General features: G+C 43.3%; 1 pseudogene; it reads right to left on the bottom strand.

The window, feature by feature from the left end:
- Window positions 1-390: 390 nt before the first annotated feature.
- Window positions 391-12,891, bottom strand: LOC133081288 (large ribosomal subunit protein uL22-like; annotated as a pseudogene).
- Between the last annotated feature and the right edge of the window lie 413 nt (window positions 12,892-13,304).

Here is a 13,304-nt window from a genome sequence, read left to right as displayed (position 1 = left end):
CTTTCTTTCTTTCTTTCTCTCTTTCTTTCTTTCTCTCTCTCTTTCTTTTCTTTCTTTCTCTCTCTCTCTCTTTCTTTTCTTTCTTTCATTCTTTCTTTCTTTCTCTCTTTCTCTCTTTCTTTCTCTCTTTCCTTCTCCCTTCCCATTTCGTAATGCCAGAATTTATCTCCCTGATAACGGACACAACTAGAAAACACTTCACTCCAACAGGACTAACATTCCCATCTCGCCTGGCTCATCTGGCAAGAAAAAAAATGTCTGCATGCTGTGGCGGAGATGGTGGACAGAGTTTCTCCATCCTTGTTTCAGCCTCCTTCTAGGGTGTTTCTTGTTCCTTGTACCTCAAAAACAGGAGGGCTGAGCACAGCCTTCCCCACGCTCCCTTGCAGCTTAGGGCCTGGTATGATTTGGGTTCCACCAGTCAGATGCCTTCGTGCAAGAAATGAATGTAAAACTGAGTAAGTGGGAAGAGGAGCCCAGGCTTTGACTGGTCTGGATCTCAGTGGGGGGCCTGACTGGTCCGGTGGTGCTGTGGACCCACAGATCACGGCCCAGGCAGCTTGTACCTGGAAATAACAACGTGGCAGCAGCTTCCCTAGCCCCTGACTGAGGTTAGACTGCTATATGCTAGAGCCGTGGTTGTCGACCAGGGACCACTCTGCACCCAGGGCTTTTAGCAGTCCGGAGACCTTTTTGATTGTCACGACTGAGGACGTGCTATCAGCATCCAGCGGGCAGAAGCCGGGGATGCTGTGAGACCTTGCTCAAGGCACAGGACAGCCTTGCAACAAAGAATCGTCTTGTTCCAAATGCCAACAGGGCCTGTCCTGAGCCTGGATTTCAGATGGTGGCATCCTGATTCCTGAAGTTGTCCATCAAGGCAGAAGAGTCACTCCCTCATAGGGTCACTTTTTTTTTTTTTTTTGCTTGTACTTTAATTTTGTTCTGGATTTATTCCTGAGCTGTAAGTGTTCGTTTTTTCAGTTTCTCCTGGGATACCTTTTTCTTCGGTGCAACCACCTCTTCGGGTTCAGGAACAATTTGTTCTTTCTCAGTAAGGACCATGGCAATGTGGCAGGAGGAGCTGCTGCAGGGGCTAATCCCACCCTGAGCTCTGTACATCCAGAGGCCTCTTCGGGACTCCTTCACCTGGATGAGCTCAGTGCTCAGAGAATTGACATCTAAATCCTTAAGCATTACGGTCTGCATTTTAAAGTACGTACAACAAAATTTCAGCGCTCTTTTGGGGCCACCGATGCTGGGTCCAGTGCCAGGCACCTGCCAGCTCCACCATCATAACCGTGAATGCCGAGCGGCGCTTCAGTAAAGGGACATCTTTCTGAGATGGGGGGGCCTTTCGGATATGCACACCCTTGTAGGCCCGTGCAAGTTCACAGGTGTCCTTGAAGTGAACATGAAGATTTGAACCTCTTGAATTGCACGGTTTTGTGGGTGTTTCTGGGTTAAGTGAGCAGCAAACCACTTTCAGAGATCACCCCGGGCCGCTTTGGGAAGAAGACGGGGTCACTTCTGTAGAATCATTCTGAGAATCATTCCTCAAGTTTCAACCTAAAGCCTGCTTTTCTAACCCCTCACACAATTTCATAAGCACCTAATTCCTTGGATTAAATTCCTTTTCTGTGTAAGGTACCCACAGCAGTTTTTAATCTGCCACTGAACTCTGATACACATGCCATTGCCTGAACAGATCCCCAGATGATCCCTCCAATGAAAAACTGCATCAAAGGTAATTTTGTGCTAACAAACCATGAGGAATATTAAGCTTTTGCCTATTTGTTTGTCTCTCTCCTTTTCTTTTACCCACAGAGACGTCTGTTGATCTCTCTGCAGAATCACATGTCACGTGCTTGCTCCAAGGATTTTTAAGATACAACAAAGTGAAGATGTGTAGAAGAGGATGGAACGGGCCTATCCTGATTTATCAGGATATAAAACCAGCAAGACATTTTTAATTATAACCCCCCCCCAAAAAAACCCAGGAATTCACTATGGGCTGCAGTGGGCATAAAAGGCTTTAATGGAGGCAGCATGGCATGGGGTTGAGAGCATGGATTCTGGTCCAGAGTAGGTGTTTGGGCTCAAATCCTGATACACACTACTATATATAAAAGAGGTAATCAACAAGGACCTACTGTATAGCACAGGGAACTCTACTTAATATCCTGCAATAACCCAAGTGGGAAAAGAATCTGAAAAAGAATGGATATATGTATATGTATAACTGAATCACTTAGCTGTACACCTGAAACTAACACAACATTGTAAATCAACTAGACTCCGATATAAAATAAAAATTAAATTAAAAAAGAATCCTGGCCATGCGCCCTCAGGAAAGTTGGTGAACCTCATCTGTAATTCGGCGATGGATAATAGTCCCTATGTCACGGGGATGCTGTGCAGACTGAGGTAATTAATATGAGGAAAGCAGTTAACAGTCCTTATGCATAATGATGCTATTAAAGTGTCTGTTAAATAAAATTTAAACGGAGGTAGAATTTCACTTGGATGGGGTGAGTATTGTTAAGGGAGTGAAGAGCTTTCTGCGGTAGGCACCGGAATAGCCATGCTAGGGAACAGGAAGGAAGTGGTGTGTCTGCTGTACGCGCCGGGTGTCGAGGAGCGGTGACAGAAAATGTTGGCCCAGTAGGGCGAGGCCATGAGTGCAGAGTCTTGATCATCTTCCTAAATAGTCTGGGCTTTCACCTGTCAAACACTAGGAAGCTCCGGAAGGATGGTCAGCCGGCAGGTGATGTGGAGAAAAGTGACATTTTAGGAAGAGCACTCTGAGGGCATCCTACACCTTTACACCCACCTGACACACCCATGAGCTACTTGTCAACTGGCCCATCAAAGGACCCTTTCCACACCTACAAGTATTCATGGCAAGCAGCTGGTCCTTCTCAACTCTGAAATCTGTCCCGCCCTAGACAGCTTCTGTAGCCTCTGCAGTTGGGGGAGGGAAGCTTGGAAAGTCATTAACTTTAATAAACTTTAATTTTTTGGTCTTAAAAAATAGCACAGTTATATGAAATTCTATTTCAGTTAAAAATTATTGGTGTCTCTTGGCTGATTGATTTCTTTTTCTTCCTTCCTTCCTTCCTTCCTTCCTTCCTTCTTTCTTTTTTCTGTCTCAGCTAAATTCTTATAGGTCCTGAGTGCCCTCTGGTCACTGTAGGTCTTTTAGACGTTCGTAAGTGTTCTTAGACCATACCTCCAGTTGTCACCCAGCTGATGTCATTCCCACAAACACAGACACTACAAAGGATGAACTAAGCATAGCTGTTATTTTTTTCTTTCTCCACTATCCGATGGGGGAAAAGCATCATAGGTGGCTTAATCAAAACCAGGATCATTCCAAATTTCTTTTACTTATCTTCACTAAGTCAGTGGCATTTGGAAATGAAGATGCTAGAAATATCTAGAAAATAAACTATAGAGTTCTTTGTGGGGGCATAGGAGAGAGGGAAAAGTCAGGGATAATTCCCAGATTTCTGGCTTGGGTGATTGGAGTGGTGGCATCATTGATTGACATAAGGAAAGAGGAGGTGCAGGCAGGCCTGCTACATAATTTACAGGGTTTACTGGAAAATGAAAATACGGGTCCCTAGTTCAAAATGCAGGGAGAACTCTTTCCTTTCTTCCATGGTGTCTCTCTCAACTTGTCATGGTGGTCTTTATTTCCTACTTAATGTCACACTCTCTTGGGTACAGGGACACATGCAGAGTGAGTGCAGACCCTACAGATGAGGAGGCACAGAGCAGCCAGGTTACGCCTCCCGCCAACAAGGGACCAGCACCCGTGGAACTCAAGCCAGGCATCTCCCCTTCCCTGAGGCCGCAGTCCCAACCCAACTGTAGGCAGGTGAGCCCCAAGGATATCGTTACTTCTGTGCCAGGATGCACTAGGTACCTGGGTAAGGGTGGGCAAGAGGCTTACACAACTGCCAAGTTGCCCGCTGAATGGGACCGTGCGCTGCCAGCCTGGCACTGGGACGGCCACTGCTTTGCCCTGTCCCGAGATACACACGGTGAGCATGTCCATCCCCCACCATCCCTGCACCCGTGCCCAGGACCCCACCACTGGGGACAGAGGTGCAGCAGCACGGGAGATGGGGAGGCGAGGCCCTCAGTGCAAGAGGCCAGGAGCAGCAGGCTGAGAACCTCTCCCGGGGCGCAGGGTGGCGGAGGGAGGGAGGATGGCGTGTGAGCCGACACACATGCTCCATTGTCTCGTAGGACTTCACCTACAAAACATAAACTCAAAGCTAAAGTTATTAAGAATTTCAAAACAGCTAATGCAGAGCACTAAACGCCAAGTACGAGATCCTTCTGAGCTTGGGTCCCTGAGTGACTGCCTGGCTGTGGACCTGTTGTTATGGACTGAATGTCTGTGTCCCCCCAGAACTCATAGATTGAAGCTCTCTCTCCTCCAATGCGGCTGTATTTGGAGACAAGGCCTTTAGGGGGTGGTTAAGGTTAAATGAGGTCCTAACGGCGGGGTCCTATCTAAGAGGATTGGTGGCCTCATAAGAAGAGGGACACCGGCACACACAGAGGAAAAGCCAGCCGGCAGCCAGCCAGGGAGAGGGCTCATACCACAGCCCAACCATGCCGGCACCCTGATCTCAGACTTCCAGCCTCCAGAACTGCAAGAAAACAAATTCCTGTTGTCTGAGCCACCCAGTCTGAGGTACTTTGTTAGGTCAGCCTGAGCTGACTAAGACACCCATGAAGCCAGACCTGGGAGCAGGTTTTTTGAGAAAGATCATGAATTCCATTATGGATCTGTTGAGTTTTGGTTTTTTAAAAATAAATTTATTTATTTTATTTTATTTATTTTTGGCTGCATTGGGTCTTCGTTGCTGCGCGCGGGTTTTTCTCTAGTTGCAGAGAGCAGGGGCTACTCTTCATTGCGGTGCACGGGCTTCTCATTGGGTGGCTTCTCCTGTTGCGGAGCACGGGCTCCAGGTACATGGGCTTCAGTAGTTGTGGCACGTGGGCTTCAGTAGTTGCAGCTCGCGGGCTCTAGAGGGCAGGCTCCAGTAGTTGTGGTGCACAGGCTTAGTTGCCCCACGGCACGTGGGATCTTCCCAGACCAGGGGTTGAACCCATGTCTCCTGCATTGGCAGGCAGATTCTTAACCACTGCGCCAAAAGGGAAGCCTGGATCTGTTGAGTTTTAAGGTACCTAAGTTATAGTCAATGGGCAATTTCTCACATACAGACTTACAGATCCATCAGCCAAGAGTGAGGCTGAGTGAGGCTGGAAATACCAGTTTGGGAGGCATTAATACATAAACAGCAATTAGATCCAGTGGAGGCGATGAGATCACTCAAGCACAATGTTTGGAGTGAGAAGAGGGTGAGGATAGAAACCAAGGTGAGGGTTGCCAACATTTAGGATGTGTCCAGATCACAGGGAAGACAGTGGCAGGGAAGGAGAGGTCAGAAAGGAAGGGAGGAAATCCAAGAGCAGAGTGGTGTTCCGGAAGCTAAAGAAAGAAGTTGGACTCCTGGGCTCTTCATCAGGAGATTATGGCTTGGCAGATCTGGGGTGGGACCCAAGAACTTGTGTTTTTGAAAGGTCTCGGCATGATGCTGATGCCCTGCCAAGTTTGGGAACCACTGATAGAAAGCAAATAACATGACTTGTATTCAAATTGACCTGGGCTCTAATCCTGATGTTGTCACAGTGTAGTTGTTTGAGCTGAAACAGGATACTTAAATCTTTTTGAGCCTCGGGCACCTCATACATTAAAAAACGGGAGTGATGGCCCTACTTAGTGGTATTGATTTAAAGACTGCAGATAATGTATGTAAATCATCCAGCTCACAGTAAATGTTCAGCAAATAGCAGGCAATGCAATGAAAGTAATGAACGTAGACCGCTCCCTTAATAAATAGCTTGACCTTGAGGGGCAGGAGAAAAGGGTCAACAGCTGCAGGTGTACAAGGGTCAAAGAGGGACAGTGTTTTGTTTTGTCTTAATTTTGTAAGATGGCTGAAATTTGCACATGTCTGTAAGCTGAGAAGCAAGAGTAGGAGATGCGGTGTGATGAGCTCAGATCTCTGAGTTGATGAGAGGAATTTTCTCCAATTGATGAGAGGAATTGTCTCCACAGGTGTAATGATTAGCTTCTAAAGGGAGGAGAAACCCCCTGGAAAGAAGTTAGTTGGTACAGGAGCAGGACATCTGGAGGTTTCACTCTTAGTAATTCCAATTTTCTCCATGAAGCAGGAGGCAATATCATATGCCAACAGTGGTAGGGTTCTTGAGAAGAGGCACAATTTTGGAAAGAATATGAAAGAAGTTTGAGGAATAGCAGAGCCAGATGACAAAAGATGCATAGAAGGATTAATAGGAAGTGCCAAGGTCTTAGCTTGCTTTCATGTCTTGGCTATTGTGAATAGTGCTGCTATGAGCATTGGGGTGCATGTATCTTTTTGAATTAGAGTTTTCTCTGGGTAGATGCCCAGGAGTGGGATCACTGGATCATGTGGTAGCTCTATTTTTAGTTTTTTGAGGAACCTCCGTACTGTTCTCCATAGTGGCTGCACCAATTTACATTCCCACCAACAGTGTAGGAGGGTTCCCTTTTCTCCACACCCTCTCCAGCATTTATTATTTGTAGACTTTTTGATGATGGCCATTCTGACCGGAGTGAGGTGATACCTCTTTGTAGTCTTGATTTGCATTTCTCTAATAATTAGTGATGTTGAGCATCTTTTCATGTGCCTGTTGGCCACCTGTATGTCTTCGTCTGCCCATTTTTTGATTGGGTTGTTTATTTTTTTGTTATTGAGTTGTATGTGCTATCTGTATATTTTGGAAATTAAGCCCTTGTCAGTCGCATCATTTGCAAATATTTTTTCCCAGTCCATAGGTTGTCTTTTCGTTTTGTTTAGGGTTTAAGATGCCCCTTCTTGAAGAGAACATGGAACAGGGCAAGAACACCTTAACACTGATTGGACCACGCCCCTCTCAAGCTGAGCTCAGTTCCCCCAACCACACTGCTGCTGGGGGGGAGGGGGTGGAGTGGATATTAAAGCATCAACCATAATGCTGTCTGTACTTTTGGTTTCTTCCAGAACATATAAATCAGAAGACATTTTTGTATTCAAGTCTTTTTTTAAAAAATAAATTTATTTATTTTATTTTTGGCTGCGTTTGGTCTTCGCTGCTGTGCGCTGGCTTTCTCCAGTTGCGGTGAGCTGGGGCTACTCTTCGTTGCGGTGCACGGGCTTCTCATTGCGGTGGCTTCTACTCGTTGCGGAACACGGGCTCTAGGCACACAGGCTTCAGTAGTTGCAGCATGTGGGCTCAGTAGTTGTGGCTCGCGGGCTCTAGGCATATGGGCTTCAGTAGTTGTGGTGCACGGGCTCGATTGCTTTGCGGCACGTAAGATCTTCCCGGACCAGGGCTTGAACCCGTGTCCTCTGCCTTGGCAGGCAGATCCCCAACCACTGCGCCACCAGGGAAGCCCTATATTCGTCCTATTATCACAAAATACAATGTATTACAATGCTTTTGACAAATGGTTGAAAATATTGTTGATTGCTTATGAATGGAATTATCTTGGAAATTGTAAAAATTAAGTTTGTTAAATAAGAATAAGAAAATTGAAAGAAATGGAGGGAATGGAGCTACATAAATTCATAATTGTACTGTTATTTTGGGTAAGAGTTCCATTTTTTCCTGTATAGAAATATTGATATTTTCTAAGAAAATTTTATGTGTAGTTAGCTCTTACCCTTTATAGATTTTTGAATATTTTTGAATTCACATCTTACTAAATATATGTATATATATATATCATCAAAGGTGCAAGCAGTGAAAGAAAAAAATTGATAATTTGGACTACATGAGAATTAAAAACTTTTGTGCTGCAAATGATACTGTAAAGAAAGTGAAGACTATTTGGAAGTTGCTAAATGAGAATCTCTTAAATATTCTCAGCATGTACACACACACACATACACGAAAGATAACTATGTGCAGTGATGGATGTGTTGACTAACCTTATTGTGATGATCATTTCACAGTATGTACATATACCAAATCATCATGTTATACACCTTAAAGTTAAACATTGTTATCTTTCACATATCTCAGTAAAGCTGGGGGCAAAAAGATGGTGAAAAGACAACCCAAAAAATGAGAGAAAATATTTGCAAATCTTATGTCTGATAATGGGCTGTATCCAGAATACATAAAAATGCTTATAACTTAGTAATAACCCAAATTTTAAATGGGTAAGAGATTTGAATATACATTTCTCTCAAGAAGATATACAAGTGGGCCTTAAGCACACGAAAAGATGCTCAGCATCATTACTCATTAGGGAAACCAAAACCACAGTAAGATTCTGCTAAAGCACCCAACCTATAGGGTGGCTATAATAAAAAATATGGACAATAACAAGTTTTGGTGAGGATGTGGAGAATTGTAAGGCGCATAGGTTGCTGGTGGGAATGTAAAATGGTATAGCCACTTCGAAAAACAGTTTGGCACTTCCTCAAAAATTTAAACATAGAGTTACCATATGACTCAGTAATTTCACTCTTAGGTATACACCCAGAAGAAATGAAAGCATATGTCCACATAAAAACTCGTACACAAACAAATGTTTCTAGAAGAATTATTCATAATAGCCAAAAAGTAGAAGCAATCCAAATGTCCATCAACTCATGAATGGATATATAAAATGTGACATATTCATACAATGGCGTATTACTCAGTCATAAAAAGAAACAAAGTACTGACACATGTTATAGCACAAACCAACCTTGAAAACATTATGCTGTGTGAAAGAAGCCAGTCACAAAAGACCACATAGTGTATGCTTCCATTTATATGAAATGTCAAGAACAGGCAAATCTACAGAGACAAAGTCGATTAGTAGTTATTAGGGCTGTTGGTGAAGTGGACGTGGGGTGGGGGGTGGGAAGGAGATGAGAGGTCACAGCTAATGGGTATGTTATTTTTAGGGGGGATGAAAATGTTCTAAAATTAGACTGTGGTGGAAATCACACAACCCTGTGGACATAGTAAAAGCCATTGAATTATACACTTTTTAAATTGTGATTTCTGTCATTGTTGAATTGTATACTTTAAATGGGTGAATTTTATAGTATGTGAATTATATCTCAACAAAGTTGTTTTAAAAAATGAACTTCATCAATGAGCGGTAAGTGGAATTCACATACCTCCAGAGATGTTACCCTGAGAAGGATACATCACTTTTGGAGTATTCTGGCTGGGGATGAGTAATCGGAATTTAATCCTGAGCAAAAGAGGCAAGATACAAAATCAAACAGAAAAAAAAAAAAAAAAGCCCAAGTTAGAGAATCAGAGAGCATACAAGGAGAAAAAAACGTGGGCAGGGGCTGGGGGGACCATTATTCATGTCCTCAGAGAGATAAGATAGTGTCACATTCATGACATAAGAAGAGGATCCTATGACAAGGAACATTAGGAGAAGAAAAAAACAGCCCTTAGAAATTAAATACATGTTAGTGGAAATGAGGAGATCCTTGGATAAATAGTTTTGGAAATTTCCCCAAAAGTGGAGAAAAAAGACAAAGAGATAAAGGATTAGAGAGAATAGGTGAGAAGGTAAGAGGATCTGTCCAGTGAGTCCAAAACCTAAGTAATAGGAAGTCCAGAAAAAGAGAAAATGGAGAGGCAGAAATCAGCAATTAAAGTAATTTAAGAAAAAAATCTCAGAACTGAAGGACAAGTTGTTTGATCAAAAGCCCTGTTGAGTAAATTTCACAAATCTAGAAACCTGAATTTTTCTGTCATCGGTAGGTGAGGAGCAATTGCCCAGTGGTGTAGAGTTGGGCAGGGGTGTAGAGTCTGGCACAACTGATTAAAAAGACTTACACTAAGGTACCTCACTGTGAAATTTCAGAACACTGGGAACAAAGAAAAGATTCTACAGTCTTCTAGAGATGGTGGGGGGGGGGCGTTTGGAAAAGAGAGGGTAGGATTTGGAATATGAATGTTTTTGATTTTCCTTTAGAAACTCTGGAAGTAAAAAGACTACAGAGCATTGCCTTCAAGATTCTGAAAGAAAATTATTTTCTTGCATAATTTTATTTTATACCCAGCTCATTTATTATGTATTTATGAAGATAGATTTAAAATATTTTTAGACTTTCAAAATCCCTCCAAATTTGCCTCCCATGCACTCTTTCCTCAAGAAGCTCTCAAGGAGGAAAAAAAAAAAAAAAAAGATTTAGCTGAGAACCGGATAAGATATGAGGAAAAAGAAGATTCCACATGGGAGAGGGGTAAAGGGAATCCCATGAAGTACTATGAAAGAAGTACTAGGATCACAGCTACACCCTGGATGTGAGGGCAACCTATCCAATGTACTCAAAAGACCAGTATATTGAAGATTATAATTTCCAAGATCTCTATTGCCATTGTACCATCTTTTTGAGGACAGAGTGAGCCTGGCACTGATTCTTATGTAACCTTGACTTAGCTTAACCATACGGTTATGAATTTCCACTCTTCTCTTTATGCCCAGTTAGTTCACTCCACATAAGTGGTTGCTTTCATTTATTCATGAGCACTAGAGGTGGGTCACAAACATAGAAGGTGAAAATACAGGGTAACCCACTCTCTCTGACAGATTTCCGCTGTGCATCCAATACCTGGTCTATACATACTCCAAACCCACCTGCTGTCCTGACCATGGTGCACCCTGTGATTCTCAGCCTCACTCACCCATGACCGTACCTTACCCACTGACTCCCAGGTCACAGTGGCCCTTCCTTTACACAACTAGGTTTCTATCTGATACTCAGTTTTTCAAAACAATGTATTGTTTGTCTAGGAATACAAACATTGGTGGAAAACTGTAAAAAAAAAAAAAGCAAGGAAATTATTAACACAGAATAGTGGTTACTTGGAAGTTGGGGAGGGGGAAATGGAGGAAAAATATTAAAGGTACCAGTAAATATTCTATTTATTACCCTGAGTGTGTTTAGGTCTGTGAGTGAGAAAGAGAGACAGAGGGAGAGATGTGTATGTAGATGTTCACCATATCATTATTCTATAAATGGTACATGTGTTTTATATTATTTATCTGTGTATTATAGCTTCATGTTTGCTATATTTCAAAACAAAAATTTCCTTCAAAAGACAGTAAGCAAAATCACTGGCATTTTGGTCAGAACTTCCTTTTCCTTAATCAAGGATTTATAGACACTGGCAGACTAATTTAAAACAGTTTTATCCTGAAGGAATTGCAATGGTCCTTCTAAAATCCACGTTTATTGTATTTTATTTTAAAAAAATTTTTGGCCACAACGCGCGTGGCATGCGGGATCTTAGTTCCCTGACCAAGGATCAAACCCACGCCTCCTGCAGTGGAAGCGCAGAGTCTTAACCACTGGACTGCCAGGGAAGTCCCTAAGATCCATTTTTAAATGCTCAAAAGTTGGAGGAAGGATGAATGTAACAGAGTTCAGGAGATGAATTTCTAGAAACAGACAATGCCAGATCATGAAGGACCTTGAATGCTAGAATCATCCCGGCCTGCAGGGAGGTCTCTAACTACACCTGGATGAGGACCAGATATGTGTGGCTGGTGATTTCCCCCTCCCTCAGCCTTTTTCCATCAGTGTGTCTGGGGCAGATCAGGAGGTTGCAGAGCCCCAGTAACAAGTGATGTGCAAGCTCACAGGAAATGTCTCAGGTTCTTAGAGGAGGCGAGGTGTTTTGTTTGTTTGTTTGTTTAAGAAAGAGCTCTTGTATTTGTTATTTTATCATTATTATCATAAAATTTTTAAAGATTTTTTTTTAAAAAGAAAGAAAAAGAAACAGCTTTTGACTTGCAACTGGGCCGTTAGACACCATGTAACCTATGCTGCCTTACGTGGGCCAGGCGTTAGCTGGTCCAATTAGCTGTTATACTACTCCTGCCCAGAGGTGCTACTTCAAAAAAAGGAATAAATATGTACAATAAGGACCATGCCTGAACAGGTCCTGAAAGATAACTGTTTCAAGAGCAGATGGATGGGGACTTCCCTGGTGGTCCAGTGGTTAAGACTCCACGTTCCCAATGCAGGGGGCCTGGGTTCGATCCCTGGTCTGGGAACTAGATCCCACATGCCGCAACTAAAGATCCCGCAGGCCGCAACTAAAGATCCTGCACACCACAATGAAGATCCTGCATGCCGCAACTAAGACCTGGCACAGCCAAATTAATTAATTAATTATTTTTTTAAAAAAAAACAGTAGATGGATCATATTTGCTGTGTGTCTGCTCATGCTACACTCTGGCCCCTGCTTGACTGTGGACACTATTGTGTCATTGACTGAGGAGAAACTATTTTGAGCCTGATTTAGAGATGCTGCTTGTGATGTAGCCCCTCTCAGAAGTTGTCCTGAAGGACAGGGAAGCAGAAAAATCCTCCCAGTGGGATGAACATTAAGCAACACATCTCCTTGTCCTCTTCATCCAGAAGAAGAGATTAGCCTGAACTAAGAAACTACATCGATTCCTGGGCAAAGGCTAGTGTCTTGACTGGATGACCAGTGACTTGGAATGACCACGATGGGGAGATTGCTGGCGAGGAGCTTTGGGCCAAGAGTGTGCAACTAATTTGTTCACAGGTAAATGTTCACCAAGAGTCCTCCACTGCGGAGAAGGCTCATGATAATCAGTTTGGCAAGACAACTCATTTTGCAGATGCCGGTCAAGCTCCTTGTCTGACCATTTCAGTGCTTGCTCGTGAATAAAGTGGTAATGGTGTCAAGACAGAAGCTGTGCAAAACCTCATCAATCTGGACTTGCCCTCACCAGAGCCGGCCTTGTGTATCATAGGCTAACTGCCAGTGCTGAGTGCCCGACATGCCAGCAGCAACAATCCTGTGCCCCTAATATGGTACCACCTCCCAGGGGAAACAGATGTCACATGGTAGTAGGTCGATTACATACCACGGGACCTCCTCAGTTACAAAGTGGGCAGGAATCCACCCTCACAAGGATGTATGCTTATTCTGAATTTGGATTTGTTTTCTTTGTTGTCCTTCTAGCACCATCATCTGGGGACTTACAGTACTATATACTGTCATATACTCCCAAATAATATTACTTCTAACCTAGAAAATCAATCCACACTGAAAGAAGAAAGGTAATGGGTTTATCTTCTCAGGACTCACTGATCTTACCATGTATTCAATCACCCAACAGCAGACAGCTAGCTGCCCACATAGAATGGTAGAATGGCCTGTTAGCAACAGGGGGGATCAACAATGTAATTGCC

The sequence above is a fragment of the Eubalaena glacialis genome, chromosome 20, assembly GCF_028564815.1.
Source record: "Eubalaena glacialis isolate mEubGla1 chromosome 20, mEubGla1.1.hap2.+ XY, whole genome shotgun sequence".
Taxonomy (NCBI): Eukaryota; Metazoa; Chordata; class Mammalia; order Artiodactyla; family Balaenidae; genus Eubalaena; species Eubalaena glacialis.
Note: the sequence above shows the minus strand (reverse complement) of the source record. Positions and strands in the feature narration are given on the sequence as shown.